General features: G+C 36.1%; 1 pseudogene; it reads left to right on the forward strand.

Annotated features, from left to right (window-relative positions):
- Positions 1-5,367: 5,367 nt before the first annotated feature.
- On the forward strand, positions 5,368-6,145 carry LOC118021329 (annotated as a pseudogene).
- The last annotated feature ends 18,415 nt before the right edge of the window (positions 6,146-24,560 follow it).

Below are 24,560 nucleotides of genomic sequence, written 5' to 3' on the forward strand. Positions count from 1 at the left end.
AAGATGCTCAACATAACTAAGCATCAGAGAAATGCAAATCAAAACCACAATGAGATGTCACTTACACAGACAGAATGGCTAGAATCAAAAAGATAAGAAATATCAAGTATTGGCAAGAATGTGGAGAAAAAAGAACCCTCATGTACTGGTGGTAGGAATATAAATTGGTGCAGCCACTGGGGAAAACAGTGTGGAGGTTGCTCAAAAAGTTAAAAATAGAATTACCATATGATCCAGTAATTCCATTACTGGGTATTTACCCAAATAAAGCAAAAACACTAATTCAAAATGATAAATGCACCCCTATGTTTATTGCAGCATTATTTACAATAGCTAAGATATAGAAGCAACCTAAGTGTTCATCAGTAAATGAATGGATAAAGATGATGTGTGTATGTCTGTGTATATATACATATACATGAGATCCTGCCATTTGTGACAACATGGATGGACCTACCAGGTAATATGCTAAGTGAAATAAGTTAGACTGAGAAAAACAAATAGCATATGATTTCACTTATATGTGGAATCTAAAAAACAAAACTAGTGAACAAACAAACAAACAAAAAGCAGAAAAAATAAATACAGGGAACAAACTGATGGCTGCCAGAGGGAAGAGGAGTGGAGACATGGGCAAAATGGGTGAAAGGAAGTGGGAGATACAGACTTGCAGTTGTGGAATGAATAAGTCACAGGGATAAAAACAAGCATAGGTACAGCATAGGGAATATAGTCAATAACATTGCAATAGTGTTGTATGGTGACAGATGATAGGCTACACTTGATGGTAGCATAACATACAGTTGTTAAATCACTATGTTGTACACCTAAAACTAATGTAACAGTGTGTGTCAACTGTACTTCGATAACAGTAAATAAATAAATAAATAAATAAATAAATAAATAAATAAATAAAATTTCTTGCTAATAGCATACAGTTTGGTCATAGTTTTTATTCACTCTGTTAATATGTTATTTAATTATGTATTTACATATTAGACAATGTTACAATTTTAATTTCAATTGACTAATAATAATTTTAAAACTCATAAGGAGAATGATATTCTATTTACTTACCCATATATTTACCCATTCCATGGCTCGCTCTTTATTCTTGATGTTCTAGGTTTCTTTCTATTATTATTTTCTTTCTGTTGGAATAATTTCTTTCCACAATTCTTTTAGGTCAGGTCTAGTAATAACAATTTCTCTTACTTTTTCTTCATTTGAAAAGTTTTTATTTCATGTTTATTCTTAAAATATATTTTTGGTGGCTATAGAATTCTGAGTTTATAGTTCTTTCTTTCAGCAATTGAATATATTTTGCCACTTCCTTCTGACTCCTATCATTTCTGATAAGAATTTCACTGTTATTTGAATTGTATTATTTGAAATGTGTTTTTTCCTTCTGGATCTTTTAGGTTTTTTTCCTTGTTTTTAGTTTTCAGAAATTTGATTATGATGTGTTTGGGAATGGACTTCTTTGGGTTCATCTTGTTTGTGGCTTCCTCAGTTTCTTGAATCTATTGTTTATATGTTTTACCAGATTTAGTAAGTTTTTCACCATTTTTTGTTAAAACCTTTCTCAGCCCCACACACTTTCCCCTCTTCTGGGACTCTGATGACACAAATGTTACATCTTATATTTTTTTGTTCCATAGGTTCCTAAGGTTCCATTCATTTTTTTTTCAATTGCCTTTTTGACTCTGTTCAGGTTCTGTAATTCCTATTGATCTACCTTCAAGTTTACAGAAGATTTTTGCATCTATGTTCATGAGAGATATTGGTCTATAATTTCCCTTTCTTGTAATGTCTTTGGTTTTAATTTTAGGAAATGTTGGCCTCATAAAATTAGTTTGGAAGTATTCCCTCTGCTTCTATATTCTGAAAGGGATTGCACTGGTGTAACTTCTTCCTTAAATATTTGATAGAATTCAGCAGTGAACCCATCTGGTTTGGGCCCTTTCTTTTTTGGAAGGTGATCAATTATTAATTCAATTTCTTTAATAGATATAGGCCTATTCAGATTGTCTATTTTTTCCTGTGTGTGTTTTGGCAAATTGTAGCTTTCAAAGAACTCATCAGTTTCATCTAGGTTATCAAATTTGTGGGCCTAGAGTTATTCATAGAATTCCATTTTATCCTTTTAATGTCAGGGCAATCTGTAGTGGTGTCTTCTCTTTCATTTCTGATATTAGCAAGTTGCATCCTTTTTTTCTTGATGAGGCTGGCCAGAGGCTTGTCGATTTTATTGAACTTTTCAAAGAGCCACCTATTTGCTTAATTTATTTCTTCTATTGATTTCATGTTTTCAATTTCATTGATTTCTGCCCTGATTTTAATTATTTCTTTTTTCTGCTTATTTTGTACATAATTTGCTCTTCTTTTTCTTAAATATCCAGCCAGATAAAGAAATCTCTAATTCTGTAAGATGACAGTGTGTTAACCACTTAACTATAGTTTAAAGATTAAAGAAAAAGAGCATTAAGAATATAGTTGATGAATACACAATATAAAATGAGATAAATTATGACATCAAAAAAATAAGAAGGGAGAGAATAAAGGGGTGTTTTTTTAATATAATCAAAGTTAAGTTGCTATAAGAATAATATGGACTGTTAATTCATAAGATGTTTTATGTAAGCATCATAATAACCACAGAGCAAAAGTATAGTAGATTCACAAAAGACAAAGAGGAGGGAATCAGGGCATACCATGGAAAATCACCAATTCATAAAAATAGGCTGCAGGAGAGGGAAAAAGGAATGATAAAACTACAAAACAGTCAGAAAGCAATTGATAGCATGGCACTGGCAAGTCCTTACATATTAATAATTATTCTAAATATAAATGGATTGAACTACCTAATCAAAGGGCACAGAGTGGCTGGATGGATTAAAAAATGAGACCCAACTATATGCTACCACCATCAAGAGACTCACTTCAGTTTTAAAGGACACTTTCAGGTTCAAAGTGAAGGGATGAACAAAAATATTCCATGCAAGTGGAAACCAAAAGAAAGTGAGGGTAGCTATATTTATAATCAGATAAAATAGACATTAAGCCAAAAATGGTGAGAAGAGCAAAGGAGGTTATTATATAATAATAAGAGGCCAACTCATCAAGAAGATAGAACTATTATAAATATGTATGCACACAACTTTAGAGCACCTAAATATATTCCACAAATACTAACAGATCTGAGGGGAAAAATAAACAATACAATGATAGTTGGGGACTTCAATACCCCATTTTAAATAATGGATAGATCATCCAGACAGAAAATCAATAAGGAAACACAAAATTTGAATTATTTTTCAGGCCAAAAAGACATATACAATGTGACCAATAGGCCAAAGAAAAACTCAAAAGAGAAATAAAAAAAAAATCTTAAAACAAACAAAATGGAAACAAAAAATACCAAAATTTATGGGATGTAGCAAAAGCAGTAATTCGAGGGAAGTTTATAGTGATAAATGCCTACACTAAGAAAAAAAGAAAGATCCCAAATAAACAACCTAACTTTACATCTCAGAGAAAAACAACAAACTAAGTCCAAATTAGTAGAAGGAAGAAAATAACAAAGATCAGAGCATAAATAAATGAAACAGAGACCAGAAAAACAATAGAAAAGATCAACAAAACTAAGAGCTCGGTTTTGAAAAAAATAAACAACAATAACAAAACTTCATTTAGACTAAGTAAAAAAGAGAGGAGTATCAAATAAAAAAAATTAAAAATGAGAAAGGAGACATTACAAATGATACCACAGAAATACAAAAAAAGTTACAAGAGACTACTACAAACAATTATATACCAACAAATTGGATAACTTAGAATAAACAAATTCCTAGAAACATACAACCTGCCAGGACTGAATCTTGAAGAAAGAGAAAAACTGAACAGATCCAAAATGAGTAAGGAGATTGAATCAGTAATAAAAATGATCTCCCAACAAAGAAAAGCCCAGAACGAGATAGTTTCTCTAATAAATTCTACCAAACATTTAAAGAAGAATTAATGACAATCTTGCTCAAACTCTCCCAAAAAATTGAAGAGGTGGGAACACTTCCAAACTCACTTACAAGACTAGCATTACTGTAACACCAAAACCAGATAAGGACACTACAAAAAAAGAAAACTAATGTAGATGTAAAACTTTTCAACAAAATATTAGAAAATTAAATTCAATAGCACATTAAAAGGATCAAACACCATGATCAAGTTGAAATTATTCCTGGGGTACAAGGATGGTTCAACATATATAAATAAATACATGTGACACATCACATTAATAGAATGAAAGGTAAAAATCACATGATCCCAATAAATGCAAAAAAAGTATGTGACAAAATACAAGTCTTCTATGATAAAAACTCCCAACAAATTGGGTATAGAAAGAACATAGTTCAGCATAATAAAGGCCGTATACGACAAATCCATAGCTAACATCATACTCAACAGTGCAAGGCTGAAAGCTTTTCTTCTAAGATCAAGAACAGGACAAGAGTACCCACTCTTATGACTCTTACTCAACATAGTACCAGGTGCCCTAGCTAGAGCAATCAGGCAAGTTAATGATATACAAGGCATCCAAATTAGAGAGGAAGAAGTAAAACTGTCTTTATTTTCAGATGATATGATTTTATATGCAGAAAATCCTAAAGACTCCACCCAAAAAAACCACTATTCTATACACACAAAAAATTACCTCGAACTGGATTAAAGACTTGAACATAAAACTTGAAACCACAAAACTCCCAGAAGAATTCATAGGTGGTAAACTCTGTGACATAGGTCTTAGCAATGATTTTTTTAATCTGACACCAAAAGCATAATCAACAAAAGCAAAAATCAACAAATGGGACTACATCAAACTAAAAAGCATCTCCACAGCAAAAGAAACCATCAATAAAATGAAAAGACAACCTACAGAATGGGAGAATATAATTGCAAATCATATATCTGATGAAGGGTTAATATCCAAAATATAGAAAGAAATGCAACCCCAAAGCAAACAAACAATCTAATTTAAAAATGAGCAGAAAATTTGAATAGTCATTTTTCCAAAGAAGACATACAGAGAGCCAATAGGTACATAAAAAGATGCTCTATATCATTAATCATTAGGAAAATACAAATAAACCACAATGAGATATCACCTCATACTTGTTAGAATGGCTATCATCAAGAAGACAAGAGATAAGTGTTGGCAAGGATGTGGAGAAAAGGGACCACTTGTGCACTATTGCTAGGAATGTAAATTGGTGCAGCCAGTGTGGAAAACAGTGTGGAGTTTCCCCAAAAATATAAAAAATATGATTCAGCAATTCCACTTCTAGGTATTGCTTCAAAATGAAAACACTAATTCAAAAAGATTTTGTAGTCCTCTTTTCCAGCTGGAACCATGGAGGGTGCAGAAGAGAAAAGAAGGTTCCTGCTGTGCCAGAAACCCTTAAGAAGAAGCGAAGGAATTTCGAAGAGTTGAAGATCAAGCGTCTGAGGAAGAAGTTTGCTCAGAAGATGCTTCGAAAGGCAAGAAGGAAGCTTATCTATGAAAAAGCTAAGCATTACCACAAGGAATATAAGCAGATGTATAGAACTGAGATTTGAATGGCAAGGATGGCAAGAAAAGCTGGCAACTTCTACGTACCTGTGGAACCCAAATTGGCATTTGTCATCAGGACCAGAGGTATCAATGGTGTGAGCCCAAAGGTTTGAAAGGTGTTGCAGCTTCTTCACCTTCGCCAGATCTTCAATGGCACCTTTGTTAAGCTCAACAAGGCTTCAGTTAACATGCTAAGGATTGTGGAACCGTATATAGCATGGGGGTACCCAGACCTGAAGTCGGTGAGTGAATTGATCTACAAGCGTGGTTATGGCAAAACCAACAAGAAGGGAATTGCCCTGACAGATAACACATTGATTGCCCGGTCTCTTGATAAATATGGCATCATCTGCATGGAGGATCTGATATAGATCATACTGTTGGAAAACGTTTCAAAGAAGCAAACAACTTTTTATGGCCCTTCAAATTATTTCTCCATGTGAGGGAATGAAGAAAAAGACCACCCATTTTGTAGAAGGTGGAGATGCTGGTAACAGGGAAGACTAGATCAATAGGCTTATTAGGAAGATGAACTAAAGTATCTACCATGATTATTTTTGTAATCTGGTCAGTTAATAAATGACTACTCTCAAAAGGAAAAAAAAAAAAACACAAAAAGATTTTGTACACTCATGTTCACTGCAGCATTATTTACAATAGCCAGTATATGGAACAACCTAAGTTGGATAAAGGTGAGTGGAATATTATTCAGCCATTAAAAAGAATGAAATCTTGTCATTTCATCCTTTTCATTCTTTTTTTTTTCATTCAACATGGATGGACCTCAAGAACATTAATTATTATGCTAAGTGAAATAAGTCAGACAGAGAAAGATAAATACCATATGATCTTCCTTACACATGGAATCTAAAATGAAACAAAGAAAAAATAACCAAGCTCATAGAGGCACAGAATAGGTTGATAGTTGCAAGAGGCAGGGATGAGAGTGTGGGAGAAATGGGTGAACTGTTTTGTTTTGTATTTAGTTTAAATAACTTGTGTAAAATTAAAAAAATAAATAATGATTTGATTTTCAATCACAGTAAGAGTTTAAGGGCTTTAGAAAACACTGTAAGTCTTAGTGATTGTAAACAGCTACTTAAAATACAATATTAGTTTTCCAAATTGATAATAATAATAATTAAATTTGACCATAAAAATCATGACTATTTCAGTAGAAAGTGTTGTAGTAAACATAACTTGAAATTTTGTATTTCACAAGAAAAATCTAAATAATCAAAAAAAAAAAAACAACAACACTCAAACAGCTGCAAAGGCTTTGGAGGTTATGTAATTTATGTAACTTCTGTTGGCTTTGTGGTTAAATACACAATTTCAGCTGATTTTTTTTAATTGTAAGGAAAAAAATCAATTCCTGAAGGAAAAAAAAGATTCCAATACAATAAAGTGGCAAAAGCATAGTGTTTTCAGGAAATCATGATGGAACAATGTCATGTGTAGAGGGGGGCAGGGAAAGGAACTTCAACTTATACCTTGCACCATAGACAAAAATTAACTCAAAATGGAGTCTATAATCTAAAGCTATAAAATGTATGAAGTAAAACCTAAAGCTATAAAATGTATACCAAAAAAAGATTAGTTAAATCCTTTGTATCTTAAGTTAGGCAAAGAATTTTTACATACTTCATCAAAAGCACCATCTGTAGTAGAAAAAAATTGATTAATTGAACTTCATCAAAATGTAAAACTTCTGTCTAAAAGGGCTAATATTATTTGATTTCAGGAATTACTAGAAAGCTATAATAATTAAAATAGCATGTACTTATGTAAAAGTAGACAAATAGATCAATGGGACAGTATAGAGCAAGAGTTTGCAAATTTTTCTTAAAAGGCCATTTATGTGGGGGTGCCTGGGTGGTTCAGTCAGTTAAACTGCCGACTTTTGGTTTCGACTCAGGTCATGACCTTAGGGTCCTGGGATTGAGCCCGGAGGAGGGTTCTGCACTCAGTGAGGAGTTTGCTTCAGGATTCTCTCTCTCCCTCTGCCTACCCCCTTGCTCTCTCTCTCTCTGTCTCTCTCTCAAATAAATAAATAAATCTTTTAAAAAGGCCATTTATGTTAAATATTTTAGGCTTAGTGGCTAAGAAGCAAAATTGAAGCTTTTATGTAGGTATCTACAGAGCCATATGAAATTAAGCCATTTAAAAATGTAAAAGGTTTCTTAGCCTACAGACATTAGAAATACAGGTGGCTATTCATATTTGACCCACAGGCCATAATTTGCCAACCCCTAGTACAGATTCCAGAAATAAGCCCATATATATATATATGTATGTATATATATATATAAAGCCTATATATATTTATATATATATAAAACTCAGTTGTTTATATATATATATATATATGAACAACTGTTTGCTTTTCATTTATTTGTTTGTTTGCTTGTTTTCCAAAAATCATAAAGGCAATGCAGTGGGGAAAGGATAGCCTTTTTAACGAATTGTGCTGAAACAGCTGGCTATCCCTATGCAAAATCATGAACTTGAATCCACACCTCACTCTTATACAAAAATTAACTCAAAAGAGATCTTAGACTGAAAGGTAAAACTTAAATATATAAAACTATCAAAAGAAAACATAGAAAATTTTTGTGACCTTAGATTAGGCAAAATTTTCTTAGACAAGACACCAAAAGCACAATCCATTAAAGAACACAGTAATAAATTCGGTTCCATCAAAATAAAAAACTTCTGCTCTTTAAAAAGTAGTTCACACTGGTCAGAATGGCTAAAATTAACAACTCAAGAAACAATAGATGTTGGCCAGGATGCAGAGAAAGGGGAACCCTCTTACACTGCTGGTGGGAATGCAAACTGGTGCAACCACTCTGGAAAACAGTATGGAGGTTCCTCAAAAAATTAAAAATAGAACTACCCTACAACCTAGCAATTGTACTGCTAGGTATTTATTTATTCAAAGCATACAAAAATAGTGATTTGAAGGGGCACATGCACCCCAATGTTTATAGTAGCAATGTCCACGATAGCCAAAATATAGAAAGAGCCCAGATGTCCATGGACAGATGAATGGATAAAGAAGATGTGATATATATATAGGAGGAAAACAATTCAAATGACATCACATTTGTTGTTATAAACCAGGTTAGGAGGCCTGAAGAAAGTGGTACTGTATTTTTTAAATGCTGAAAGAAAAGAATTGCTAACCCAGAATTTTATACCAGGTGAAAATACTCTTTAAATGAAATGAAAATCAAGATATTCTCAGATGAAAGAAAACAGAGAATTTGCCACCAGCGAAGAATGAATGAAAAGAAAAGAATGGCTAAAGGAATTTCTCTAACTAGAAAGGAATAGATAAAAGAACCTTCAAACAACAAGAAAAAGGGAAGAAAATGATGGTAAGCAAATGTATGGGTAAATACAATAGGCTTTCCTTCTCCACTTGAGTTTTCTAAATTATGTTTGGTAGTTGAATCAGTAATTATAACACTGATATATACAGTGTAACAAAATATTTTTAAATTACATTATAAATGGGAGAGGAAAAAGTAACACAAAAGAAGGTAAGGTTTCTATATTTCACTTGAACTGGTAAAATGATAACACAGTAGACCATGATTGTTTACATACATAATGTAATGTCTAGAACAACCATTTAAAAAAGTATGCAAAAAAAGATGCACTCAAAAACATAAACTAAATCAAAATGGAATTCTAAAAACTGTTCAATGTATCTATAGTAAGACAGAGAAAAAATAGAGAAATAAAAGCAAAAGAAGAAAAATGAAATAAAAAAATAAACTTCACACTTTAACCTTAACATATGAATAATTTCATTAAATGTAAATAGTATAAATCTATCAATTGAAAGAGATTGGCAGAGTGGATATTAAAATACAACCTATTATTGTCTGTTTATTAAAAAAACTCACTTCAAATATAATGATACCAACTAGTTGAAAGCAAAAATATGGCAGAAGATATATTATGCAAACATTAATCAAAATAAAATAGGAATGGCTATATAATACCAGATAAAGTAGACTTCAGATCAAAGAACATTACCAGAGAGGGGGAGGGGCAGTTATACAGCAGTAAAAAGGTCAATCCACTAAAAAAAGATAGTAATCTTAAAGGGGTATGGGCCAAACAACAGAGGTGAAAATTATGTGAGACAAAATTGGATAGAACTCAAAGGAGAAACAGACAAATCTACAATTATAGTTGGAGACTGTAACACCTCTGTCAACAGCTGATAGAACAAGTAGGCAGAAAATCAACAAGATATAGAACTCAATGACGCCATCAACCAACAGGATCTAGTGGACATATAAGGAACACTCTTTGCAGCAAAAGCAGAATACACATACTTTTTCAAACGCCCGTGGAACATATATCAAGACAGACCATATCCTGGTTCATCAAACAAACCTCATTTATAGAACTAAATATGTACCTTAGAAAATAGAATAAAATTTTAAATCAATAATCTAAGGTTTCACCTTAAGAACTTAGGAAAAAAAAAGGGAGAAAAATAAATCTAAACAAGCAGAAGAAAGGAAATAATAAAGAGCAGATATTGGTAAAATAAAAAAATAGAGAAAATGAAACAAAAGTAACAACCATTAATATACAAAACAACTTGGATGAGTCTCCAGAGAACTACACTGAATGAAAAATGCCCAACTCAAAACTTTACATAATGTATTATTCCATTTATATAACATTGTTGAAATAAATTAATGAGTTTTATTTTAAAAATGAAAAACAGACTAGTTGTCAACAGGGGTTAAGGAGGGGATGTAGGCAGAGGTGAAGTAGGTGTAGATATAAAAGGGCAATATATAGGTTCCTTTTGTTGACGGAAATGTTCTATATTTTGATTGTATCAGTGTCAATATCCTGGTTATTATCTTATACTATGGTTTTGCAAGACATTATATTTGAAAGAAAATGAGTAAAGGACACATAGGATCTTCATCATTTTTTACAATACATGTGAATGTACACTTATGTCAAAATAAAAAGTTGAATTAAGAAGACATAATCACAATTTCTAAAACTCAATAATGATTAAACAAATTCCTCAATCAAACATAATTAAAAGATTTGAACATACAGTTCACTAAAGAAGGTAAAAAGTGCATGAAAACACTTTCATCATCATTAGTCATTAGGGATGTACAGATTAAAAGCACAATGAGTGGGGCACCTGGGTTGCTCAGTCAGTTAAGTGTCTAAAGCTTTGGCTCAGGTCATGATCTCAGGGTCCTGGGATTGAGCCCGGAGTCTGGCTCCCTGCTCAGCAGGGAGTTAGCTTCTCCCTCTTCCTCTGCCCCTTCTCCCCCCTGCTGCCCCCTTCCCCTCCCCAGCTCGTTCTTGCTCGCTCTCTCTCTCAAATAAATAAAATATTTTTTTAAGATTTTATTTATTTATTTGACACACACAGAGAGAGCACAAGTAGGCAGAGCAGCAGGCAGAAGAGGGAGAAGCAGGCTCTCTGCTGAGCAAGGAGCCTGATGTGGGGCTTGATCCCAGGACCCTGGGATCATGATCCAAGCCAAAGGCAGTCGCTTAACCAACCGAGCCACCCAGGCACCCCTAAATAAATAAAATCTTAATAAGTGAGATACCACTACACACATATCAGAATGGCTAAAATTTGAAAAACGACGATATTAAGTGCTAAGAGGGAGACAGAGCAACTTGGACTCCCATAATTATTGGTGAGAATGCAAAATGGCATAGCCACTTTGGAAAACATTTTAGTAGTTTCTTACAAAGTTTAATATCCTTATCATACAGCCCAATAATCATACTCCTCTGTTCACACAAAAATTAATCATGAATGCTTATAGCAAATTTACTTACAGTCACCAAAAACTGGAAATAGCCCAAATATCCTTCAATTTGTGACTGGATCATCAAACCATATTACATCCACCCAATGGGATACCATGCAGCAATAAAGAAGTACAAATTTCTGATACAATCATGGGAATGTATCTCAAAGGAATTGTGCTAACTGAAAGAAGCTAACTCAAAAAAACTAAAATACTCTATGATCCCATTTACATGACATTCTTGAAAAGGCAAAACTATGGGGACAGAAAATTCGGTGGCTACAGATGATGGGGACAGGGAAGGAAGTGTGACTTTGAAGTGACACAGGGAAATTCTGGGGGGCGGGGATAGAACTGTGCTACATCTTGAATGAGATGGTGGTTACACGAGTGTCAGCATCTGTGAAAATCGGAGTCGCTGGGGGCTGAAAACCAGGAGACAAGAACGCCATCCTTGGCTCTGCTCTTTTCTAGATATGTGACCCCAGACAATTTGCTCTCCTTTTCTGTGCCTCTTTTTTTCACATTTAGGAACAAGGAAAATGAACCATATGATCTCTAAGTTCTCTTCCCTTAAAAAAAAGTGTACTATATTGATATTGCAGTATTTTCCAACAATACTGCCCTGGGAATCTGGAATCCTGAATTTTAGACTTGACTCTGCCACTTTCCAGCTTTCTTCTTTCAGACACATTGCTCTACTTTCTGAGACTTCATTTATTCTACAAAATGAAAGTGAATAATATACCATTGCATATATATGCTGCGTCTATCCATTCATCTGCTGATGGACACTTAGGTTGTTTCCATGTTGGCTATTGCATGGCATGCAGATGTCTCTTCCCGATACTGATTTTATTTCCTTTGGGTATGTATCCAAAAGTGGGATAGCTGGATTATGATAGTTCCATTTTTAATTTTTTGAAGAACTTCCATACTGTTTTCTATAATGGCATACCAATTTCATTTCCATCAAGAGTGTACAGGGTACCCTTCTCTCCACATCCTCACCAATACTTATTATCTCTTGTCCTTTTGATACTAGCCGTCTATGATCATATGGATAAACCTGGAGGACATTACGCTAAGTGAAATAAATCAGAGATGAGGAGACAAGTACTATATGATGTCACTTAAATACGGACTCAAAAAAAGCTGAACTCATAGAACCAGAAAGGAGAACAGAGGTTGCTAGGAGGTGGAGGAATGGGAAATGTTGGTCAAAAGGCACAAACTTTTGTTCTAAGATGAGTAAGTTCTGGAGATCTAATGTACATCATGGTGATTTTAGTTAATAATACTGTAGTGTATACTTGAAATTTGCTAAGAGTAGACCTTAAGTGTTCTCACCACATAAAAGGTGACTCTGTGATGGATGCATTAATTAGCTTGATTGGGATAATCATTTCATAATGTATATGCATATTAAACCATGCTGTACACCATAAAAAATCACAACGTACAACCTAAATACATGAAGTTTTTATCTGTCAGTCATAATTCAATAAAACTGGAAAAAATAAAAATTAAATTAAAAAGAAATTTTAAAATAAATTTTTTAAAAAACAAGATGAAAGTGATAATATTTACCTTATAGAATTGTTGCGGAAACCACATTAGGTATTATTTATTAAAGTGGTTGGCATATCAAAGGTGAGTAGTAAGTCTTAGGAGGATCCACATATACAGAATTAAATGATCTCTAAATTCCTTTAGAGTTCCAAAAATCTATGTTGGCAACCAAAGTTAGCTCTTAAAATTATATATTAAAAAAGAAAGAAAGAAAAGAAAAAAAAGATTTTGCTGCAATTCTAACTTGAGCTCTCTAGAGGTCTCTATTACCAAACAAATCAGCATATCTTCTACTGTTGATTTTGGAAGTTTAGAAACTGAATCTATTACTCTCTTGTCAAATTCAATATTCTCCAAAGAGATTTCTTTGCACTTTGGAGGCCACATCATTTGATTTTCTGATCACGTCAATCTTTCCTCAGTCAGGGTACAGAAGACCCTTCTTCAAATGCTCATTAGCAACTTTGGACTGAGAATGGAGCAGATGTTATCTATAACCATATTATAATTTTTTAAAGGTGAATTTAACTGTTTCTCTATGTCAAAAGCCATTGGCCCCAGATATTACCCTGTTCCTTTCTAAACTCGGGTTATCTCTCAAAATAAACAGTGAGACCAAAAAATGGAGGGAGGTGGGAGAAGAAAGAAAAAAAAGAAAATCTGAAGGCAGTGTTTTTCTTAACCACTGTTACTCACAGCTATATATTTCAGGCTATTTCCACAGCACACACATGTATTTAACTAAAACAAACGTTTCACAAAGCAATAATTATCCTTACAGAAGGAGACAAACTTTTATATTTTCTCTTCTATTCTGTCCTATTCTTTTTAATAGTGCTTTTGACACACTAGTTAATTCCATGAAGGTTTGTAAAAACGCTGCCTTAAGGGGATGCCAAAGCTAAAAAGAAGTACTTTGGTCTCGTGTGCAATAATACTATTGGACCTCAAAAGACTTTGTGAAGTGACAAGTCAAGGAGGCAAAAATATGCACAATGTGATTCCATTTCTACAAAGAATGTGAGTAGACATGGATACTTACTTATTTAAAGGGGTTGGGTAGGATGCTGTGCCGGATTATGCCTTCTTTTCCGATTCAAGTTAAAGTTGGCTGTAAGGGAACTTCCGTAAGATTTGGAAGACAGAAGCAAAACAGCAGCCATTACTCTCAGAAAGGTACCATGGTCAGATATGGTCACGGATGGCGGGGGAGGTCGAAGCTCCCCACGCATCTGGTCTTTCTGATCTCTGGCCCAGTCTAACAGCAGCCCGGAGCTGGTTAGAAGAAGATGCTTGGCTCTGGATCCACAGAGATGAAGTTATGCAGAGGGGATAGCTTCCCATGGTCACCTGCATGAACTCATGCTCCAGAGCCCACACCACTGGCCGGACACACTTGGCTTCTCAGCTTTCCCTGCAAGTTCCAGGACTTGGCTTCCCCATGCTGTCGCTTCCCACACACTGTGCTCTGACTCCCCTTCCAGACTTTCCTCTCCTCACTCCCAGCATTTTTGTAAGGTCTGGTTCCTATAATAAATGTCTTCTTTCCACAATCGTCCTCATGGTTCTGCTTCCCTGACTAAACCCTGAATGACACCGGGTAAATATGAATCGGTTGGCAGTAGCTACATCTGAAGAGGAGAATAAAAGTGATAGGAAATATAAAAGATGATGAAAACTTTTCACTGTAGGATGTCTAAATCATGTAAAGTTTTACAATAGAGTATATTCATGTATTATTTACATTCTCAGAAGAAAGAAGGAGAGAAAAGGAAAAGAATGCTTTTAAGGTAACAAAGCGCACTCAGACACAAAAGTGCAAAATAGAAAATAAAACCACCATCTTCTAAACATTCCAGAATACACGTAAGTGACTTTTATATTCAGATAAGTGACTACAAAGGTGGAAGTGAAAAAAAGACAACTGTTCTAGACTTTTCACAAATTCAGTAGCATGGGGGGGAAAGTGGAAACCCTGGGCTAGAGCATGCTTCTCAAACCTCAAGGTGCATTCAGATCACCTGAGGATCTGGTTCAAAGGTTGCTTCGGATTCAGCAGGTCTGGGCAGGGCCTGATATTCTGAATTCCAAGTCCATTTCGAGGTGATGTTGATCGTACTGATCTATGGATCACACTTTGAGTGGCAGAGCCCCAGGAAACTAAAACGATGTAAAATCCAAAGCTGTGTGTGAAACTAGATTGGATATTGGAACCTAGGGCATGTGGGAGCAATAAAAGTTACTTGGAGGGTGATTAGGAAAATGAGAATGTGGACTGCATATTAGAAGATGTTATACAATTGAGGTTAATTTTTTAGTGAGATATTGTTCCTTTGGTTATATGGAAGAATGTCCTTAGGAAAGGCATCTTGAAGTATTTAAGGTAACATAGATGATGTGTGCAATCTAATATAATTGTAGAGATAAATTTTTCTTGTTAGTAATATATATATATTACAATATATTATCATTACTATGTATAATAATACTTATAAAATGTATATTCTATATTACATGTTATATATTTTATATATAATGATTTTATTTTTTTAAGATTGTGTTTATTTATTGGAGAGAGAGAGTGAGCGAGAGGGAGAGAACACAGGCAAGGGGAGGGGCAGAGGGAGAGGAAGAAGCAGACTCCCTGCTGAGCAGGGACCTGACTTGCAGTTCAATCCCAGGACTCTGGGACCATGACCTGAGCCGAAGGCAGATGCTTAACTGACTGAACCACCCAGGTGCCCCTATAATTATATATTTTATACCAAAATAAAATAAACTATAATACCGTACATATTTATAAATATAAGTAAATATGTGATATAATAAATAAAATATAATTAAAGTAATTTTATATATAACTATATATTATATATAATGATGTATAATGTTATATATTACTATGTGTATTGTAATTTATAATTTAGTAATTCTTTTTCCTTGAAAATACAGAAAGGCAAAGAAATAGAGGCAGAGAATGGTGAGTAAATGGCCCCAAGTATCCAGCAATGGAGGTGAGATGTGATGCGCTCGTGTGAAAATGACACCTGAGCCCTGTGCTCCTGGAAAACTGCAATAGTTAAGAAATCCTCTCATCCTCTTGTGTTTGGGGGGGGGGGGGGGTTTACTGCAAAGAGCCACCCTTCCCGCATAACTTAAGTAAGATTTGGAGATGAGCTCCTTGTTTACTTAAGACAAAGCCAGATACAGACCCTCCAAATTCCCATCCTTTGTCATAAAAGGTAAGCTGAATTCCTTGTCCCTACAGGACAGTTTGAAAAAATGCCCACTTACATACCTTGACCAAACTTCAGTCAGGCTCCTCTCTTTCCTCCAAAGCCCTGAACTTTGGCCCCTGCGGTGAAGCAAGCATTGGAGCAATTCCTCTTTAACAACATCTCCTGTTCTACTGTCATCCTACTCCCTCACTTCCAGTTTTTTTCTAGCCTTGTTTTCTTCTCGCCATAAAACAAAATTCCTTTCTGCCTGACCACTGACAGGCTTATAGATCTAATGGTGGGGAGCTTTGTCTTCCCCATTACGAAGTCTCCTTCCTCCTACTGGAATAGTCTTTTTGCATAAAGTCTCTACTTACTTAGGTCCAATTTTTTTTTTTTTTAAATTTGACAGAAGTGTGAAGTGGGAGAGATAGTTTCCTTGCATAAGTAAGAAGTGAGAGAAGGAGGCACAATAGGGAGTTGCTGGATCAGGGGAAATCTTGGAGCAGGGACTCAGGAGTCCCAGAGAGCTCCTGGTACAAGGGAGAAGGCACTTGATCACTGCTCAGGTGACTCTGTTTTGTGACCCCTCAGTATAATCTCAGAAATTACGTCACTCTTGGTGTGATTGTATATTTTTTGGAAGGGGGTAAAGGGGCTGATTTGCAGCAATTGGACAACGGCTATTAACAATATGAATAGCTACTAGTTACTGAACTCCTAGAATGTGCCATGAGCTAAACAATGAACTTTACATACCTTATTTCAAATCCATACAACTCTAAAAAATGGCCTCATTCTCCATATTTTACACCTGAAGGAGCCATGTCTTTGAGGCTATTAAATGTTGAAAGTCATAGTGAATGAGAAGTGCTTTTCCTGGATGCCAACTATGAAAAATGTCTTTGTTTGCTGTCTTTGCATCAGTGCTTATGCAAACTTCTCTGTCTAGTAGGTCCAGGGGGAAACCCAAGATCTCCCATCTGAAGCCATGCCTGACTAGTGCTCTTCTGCTCAGCAGAGATAAATCAATAAATTCTCGGTTTGTCCTACAGCCACCCTCGCCATGAGATAGGTCTCAGAACTCATCTCTCAGTATTGTAATTTATCAGAAATTCTCAAAGAAGGAAAAAGACCGGTCATGCCCTTCATGCAACCTAGATTTCAGTATGACTCTCAGAGTTCCCTGGCTCCAGTGCATTAGTTAGAATCCTTCTTTTCTTTTATGTTTTCATTCTTAAGGTATTTCCTGTATTTTTGAATTGATACTACATTTACATGGCTCTTAAATTGAAAGGTATAAAAATGAGCAGTGAAAAATCTCTCTTCTGCAAGTTTTATGCCCCAAATAGAAAAACTACTATTATTAGCTTCTTGTGTATTTTTCCGGGGCAATTTTATGCATATGCACACAAATAAAAGTATATATTCCTTTGCCATATTGTTTTACACAAATATTAGACAAGCTGTTGTGTAATTTCTCCAGATTAGTATGTTTATAGACCTTTTGCATTTTTAAGCAACTGTATGGTGTTCCATTTCATGGCTGTATTATAATTCATTTCATCAATTCTGTACATTTTAGGTTGGCTTTGGACATTTTGCTTTTTAATAATAATATCAATACTACCACCACCACTATGACTAATAGCAAGCACTTACCCTAAGTCTGGCACTATTTTCAACACTTAACTTATATTAACCCATTTAAGTCAAACCACAGCCTTATAAAGTATGTATTTTTGTTATTACCATTTTACAGATGAAGAAACAGAAGCAAGGAAAGTTCATCAGATGATTGGCCCAAGATCGTCCTGCCAGCAAGTGGTAGATCCGGAATAATAAGTTGGAGAAGGCAACAGGGGTCTGAAATGCTTGGTGTTTGGAGCCCAGTGAGGGGAAGGGAAGCCGTGGAGTAACTCCTACCCCCACACAGGAGAGGACAATCTACTTCCCAAGATGATGTTCATGTAGGCTGGGCATTGCCAGCTCTCAGGACCCAGCCCACAGTCTGGACATAGATGTGTTTAGTTGTGTCAAAGAAGAGCAGCAAATAAGAACCTCTCCTTTGGGATTTTGGGGGTAGCATCCTGGGATTCAAAGTAGAAAAACAAGAAAGGAAGTGCCTCAGAGGCTCACAACTCATCCATAAAAAGATATGGATGCCAGTGGAAAATATCTGCTGGGCACCAGCAGTCACTTCTCAGGAACACCACCTTCCTCTCATTATCCTTATCTTCTACTCCACACCATGGCCTAAATGGTGTCACTATTTGGCTCAGGTTTCTCCTCAGCCATGCCCCATTATCAACCTCAATTACTCTGGTATCTATTTCCATGATGGTCTTAGTCTGTTTAGGCTACTATAACAAACATACCCTAGACTGGGTGGTTAAATGACAAAGATTTATTTCTCACAGTTGTGGAGGCTGGGAAGCCCAAGGACAAGATGCTGGCAAATTTGGTGTCTGGTGAGAGCCGGTTTCCTTATTCACAGACTGCCTTCTTGCCATGTCTTCTCATGGTGGAAGGAACGAGAGAGCTGAGGTCTCTTTTAAAGGGCACTAATTCTACTTATGAGGGCTCTACCCTCATGACCTAACCTCTTCCCAAAGGTCCCACTTTCTAGTAGTTTCATATTGGAGGTTAAGATTTCAATACGAATTTTGGAGGGACACAAGCATTCAGTTCATAACAATGACCCTTCAAGCACCTTGAACTCCTGCCTTCTTGACCTCAATGATCTCCCTTATGCCACCTCAGTGGGACTGCTGCCAGCATATATGGTGCCTTTGTGCAAATTTGGAAGAGTCACAGTGGATGCATTCTAGATCTGGGATCCAAAAAAAGAAAGCTGCTCTTCTCTTTCCCATTGGGTCTGCACTTTTATGGAGTAACCATGAGAACAAATTTGACTCTGGCCACTTCTTCCATGTGTCACCTGGCAACACATTACCTCAGGCCTGCCCCTCACACCCAATAATTTCCTGCTCCAGGGCTTTTTTATTGATGCTATATCATGGGAAGGTGTAGGAAACTGCTGGACCTTCATGCATGTGTAACTCAGAAGTAGAGCAGTTATCACCCTATGGAGTAACCTTCACTAATATGAGATGGGAATCAATGGGTAAATGTTTCTTTCTTTAGGCACACAGTCTTGAGTTGCATTTTAGGCAGCAAACTGTCCTCATTTTCTATTGCTGCTGTAGCAAATTGTCACAAAATTAGTGACATAAAACAACACAAATTTGTTATCTCAAATTCTGTAGGTCACAAGTCCAAGTTGGCTTGGTGGGTTTCTCTGCTCTTCGTTTCACAAGAACAAAATCAAAGAGTCTGCAAGTCGAGACTCTTTTCTGGATGCTTGGGGAGAATCTGAATGCAATTCAAGCTCATCCAGGTTGTTGGAAGAATCCGGTTCATTGGGATTACAGGACCAAGGTTCCCATTTCCTTGCTGGCTGTCACTGGAAGGATGCCCTGAGCTCATAGGTGGCCTCTCCAGAGACAGTAACAGCATGTTGAACCCTTCTCACATTTGGGATCTCCCTGACCTCCCCTTTGGCCACATCCTAACTTCTTCTTTCCAGTCTCCAGCCAGGAAAAGTCCTCTGCTTCTAAGAAGACACATGTGATTAGATTATGCCCACCTGGATAATCCAAAATAATCTCTCTGTTTTAAGATCAACTGATTAATAACCTTAGTTACATCTTCAAAGTCTTTTTAGTGTAGTACTTAGATTAGTGTTTGGTTGAATAGCCAGGGGGTGGGTGCCTTGGGGAACATCTGTAGAATTCTGACTACCACATAACCAGTCATCTACAGGGGTGGCCATCTTGAGAACCCATCTTTGTATTAGCTCTTGATCCTTACCTGCTTTGATCTCACTGTCTCTCACCTCTGCTTCCTGGATCACCCTCCCCAGTAAAGTATTAGCATTTAAGATTTGTCTCAAACTTGCCAAGCGGGGAACCAGTCTACAGTATTACCAGTGGCCCTTGAAATCAGACCCTCAGGATGGGATTCTGAAACCAGTTCACTCACAAGTCAGATGGCAATAAGGACCCCATTCCTGGAGTCATATGGCACGGTGATAACTTCTGGAATGAGATACAGGTGGGACATAAGATTTTGGGGTTGTTTTGGTTTTAGCACTTGAATGAGAGTGAAATAATGATAATCATATGAATTGTGAAGAGGGCTTATTTTTATTTTGAGATCATTGAAGATTCACATGATAGTTGTAAGACATACAGAGAGATCCCGTGTACACTTGACCCCTCAATGGCAGTATCTTGTAAAACAGCCAAAATATTGACATTGATACAATCAAGTTACAGAACACTTCCATCACCACGAGGATCCCTCGTATTGCCCTTTATGGCCACACTCATTTTCCTCCCACTGCTTCAGGCTCCGCATCTCCTGGCAACCACCAATCTGTTCTCCACTTCTATTATTCTGTCATTTCTAGAGTATCGTCTAAATGGAATCACTTCAGGATGTGAATTTTGGAATTGTTTTTTCACTTAGCTTAATTATCCAGAGATTCATCCAATTTGTTGTGTGTGTCAATAGTTTGTTTCTTTTCATTGCTATGTAGTACTCCATGGAATGGATGTGCCATAGTTTGTTTAACCATTCACCCACTGAAGGGCAACTGGGTTGTTTCCAGTTTTTGTTACTGCATTGTGGTCAGGGAACATAACCTCTAATAACTTAACATTTCAGTTTTAAATTAAGTTTTATTAAAATAAATTTAATATTTAATATTTCAGGTGATCCCATGGGATTAAGCAGTCAGTCACACATAGGGGTAACCAACTCAATAGTACACTTTTTCCTGTTTCACTACCATTGTCTCTCATTTTTGCCCCCGGTCATACTTCTCGGTTAGGTATTGGCACATAAGGCTTTTCCTCAGGCTCTGCTTTCTGATAAACCCAGGCTAAGACAGGTGGTATTGAGTTAACCTCTTCCAGCGATTAGCCATAATCTCAGAACATGTTCTGTGTACTAGTGCTGATAGTCATACAGAAGATAGCTAGAAGCAGGGAAGCTATGGAGGACTCTCAGACATTAGTTTAGATGGCTTTGCTCTTGGTAATTCCTCAGGGCCCAAAGAATACAGGGAATAATTAAAGGCAAACTTACAATCTAGGAGAAAAGGGAGATGAATTTATAGGATGGGACAATGAATTTGGTAGGAATGGTGAGCTAAATAAAGAGTTAACCAATAAATTGTACCTTAAATTCAGAATACCACAGACTGTAGGGCTAGGATCTGTGTCTTATAAGGGCTTATTGTCAGATACTCATGAATGCAGAGAAGAATAAGAAGGGAGATATCATGTCTGGTAGAATTTTTCTAGTTTCAGAAGAGTGACTCAGGGTATTTCCAAGGCCTAGCCACCTTTCAACAGCAGAAATGGCCATGAAATATTTGAAAGTTCTGATGTCCTCAGAAGGACTTTAGAGGAGTCTGAGTATGTAGACTACTGAAGGAGGCAGGGTTGGAACTGACCTTGATAAGGTTTGACACTGTAGCAACTTTGTGACCTATGAGGAACACATTGTTTCTCAACAGGGGATGAGCCCGGAGCCAGGGAATTGTGCTGAATTTAAAGTATTGAGAGCCTCTGGATCCTTACAGAGAGCGGTGGGAAGAAATCTAGGGGCAGTCAAGCTGAACATGTGTGTGGTATATTGAATTTTCTCAACTCTAATAATATTTCACAAAAATGCCAAGTTGGAAGGCTTGAAAGTTACATATCAGGAGTACCCCCAAGGAAAGAAACCGATAGAATTAGCTAGGTTGACTCAGTCTGTCAACTAGATCTGCTACCTCACTCACAAATTAAAATCCTTAGATATAAGGAAGGATATGGCAGTTAAAGTATAAGATTTATATAAATTGCAATCCCCTTGATAGTATACACCTATATCAAACTATCACTAATGTCCTTACCGGTGCTAAATTGGGCGTGAATGGGTACCAATGGATTGCAGCACTAGAAACTGTACTTTTTGCTTTTATGATTGGTCAAGGCTGAGAAACAAAAATGCAGATGCTCTGTTACTTCACCAGGCTCAAATCTCAGATACTATATTGCCATTTGGGATGGAAAGGACATGCATTTGGGATGGAAAGGACGTGCATCCTGAAGACTGTACTATCTATCCGCAGTCATACATTAAGTAACTTAAAAAACTTTCACAGACATCCAAATGAGTGGAAGTCTGGCAAAGAGCTCAGTGCAAAGATTCAAAGGGACAGAAAAGTAGTGGAGTCTTTGAGTGGGGAAAGGGTAAATCTCTATAGGCCAGAACCCTACTCAGGGAATGGCAGAAACTAGTCCTAATTAATAAGGGTTCTGGAACGTACTGTAATGCTACATCAATGGGCTGTGGAAGGAGCTAGTACTTTCTCAGCAATATCACCTCCCGGTACTAAGGAAATGCATATAAGTGTACCTCTGAACTTTGGTTAAACTAAACAGAAAAACAATTCATTATGATATTATTATGTAGCTCACAGATCTGACAAGAAAGTGAAAGGCTTTGGCTCGGATAACAGGCGGGATTTCTGCTAGACAGGGAAGCGGATAACATCTCCACGGTTGTGCCACAGGACCAGTCTGTTAGGATCACTGTGGCTGGGCACCATATTGACTCTACCACCATGAATTATCTCTAATTTTCTTTGTCTTTGTATTTCTTTTTCCACATTCAAAATCCCAGATAAGGAAGGAAACACTTAGTATTCTTTAGTTTACATGTGAGATAAAATCTCTGCCTCTTACAAGGACTCATGTGCTGTGAGTTTTTCTGGTTTTGGTTTTTGTTTTTTTGTTTTGCTTTGCTTTACAATGTAAGTGGGCTTTATTTGCTGGGCAAAGATCACCTGCAAATGTCTGTTCTCTACCACCTCATGGGCTGCTCAATACCCCACATGCATTCTTCCTCCCATAATTGTACTTTTCTGGAAAAGTTTGGAGTTATTTCTTACTTTTTAAAAAAAATAAATCTTGTTTGTGTATCTATTAGAGCCTGAAGGCCTGAAGTTTTCTTTATGGGAAGGTTTTACATTAATGATTTAGTTTCTTGTTAATTTACATTATAGAAATTGTGAATATTTGACTATTGGTCCATTTCAATACTTATTTTTTTCTGTAGGTTTTTTTTTTTAAAGATGTATTTGTTTATTTATTTATTTATTTATTTATTTATTTATTTATTTAGAGAGATAGAGCAGTGGGGAGAGGCAGAGGGAGAGGAAGAGAGTCTCAAGCAGACTCCGCACTCAGTGTGGAGATGAGGCCGGACTCAATCTAATGACCCTGAGATCATGACCTGAGCCAAAACCAAGAGTCAGACACTTAACTGATTGGGCCACCCAGATGCCCATTTCTGTAGGTTTTCATAAGTGGTGTTTTCTAGAAATCTAACCATACCATCTCCATTTTCAGATTTATTGGCATAAAATTGTTTATAATATATTAATACACTGTGATTTACTTTTAATGCCTGGAAGATCTTAGGTGAGATCCACCCTTCTCAGCCCTGATATTTTTATATTTGTGCATTCTCTCTTTTCTTGATTAGTCTTGTTAGATATTTATCAATTTTCAGCAAATCAGTTTTTTCTTTTGTTGACTTTTGCTATTGGAGGCTTGTTTTCTACATCATTGATTTCTGCTCTTAGTTTTATTATTTCCTGCCTTGTACTTCTTTGGATTTACTTTATAGGTTTTTATCTTCTTGAGTCTCTGGTTTTAGCTGTCACATGTAAAGAGCTTAGAAGTTATCACCCTTATCCTTACAGCAAGGAAGAAGCATATATAAAGCTTGAACCACACGAACAACCAACTTCACCTAATTGATGATTTATACTCCAACCGACGATAGCAAAATATCCATTATTTTCAAGTGCAGGTGGAATTTACAGAGCTAGACCATATGCTGGGCCACAAAACAAACCACAATACACTTAAAAGGAATTAAATAGTTTAGACTATTTTCTCATTTATGGATTGCAAAAAAATCTAAGGCCAAACTCCATTATCCAAAAAGAGTCTCAAAGCTAGTCTCTCCATCCAGGAGAAGGACAAACTCATATTCCCTAGTTCATGAAAACAGTACCACCAGGAAGCTGTTTATCTTACTTATCTTATTACTTATCAGTCATCAGTTCCCTACAGTTACAGCAGCTTTCCTTCATACTCTCTTTATGACAAGGGAATAAAATAATAATTTCGCTCCCATATATAACCAAAGTAAAAGAAAATTCTGAGATGCGTAGAGGCTCCCTGCTGCTAGAGGACTATATAACAC

This window comes from Mirounga leonina, unplaced genomic scaffold, assembly GCF_011800145.1.
Source record: "Mirounga leonina isolate KUSES-001 unplaced genomic scaffold, KU_Mleo_1.0 Mir_174, whole genome shotgun sequence".
NCBI lineage: Eukaryota > Metazoa > Chordata > Mammalia > Carnivora > Phocidae > Mirounga > Mirounga leonina.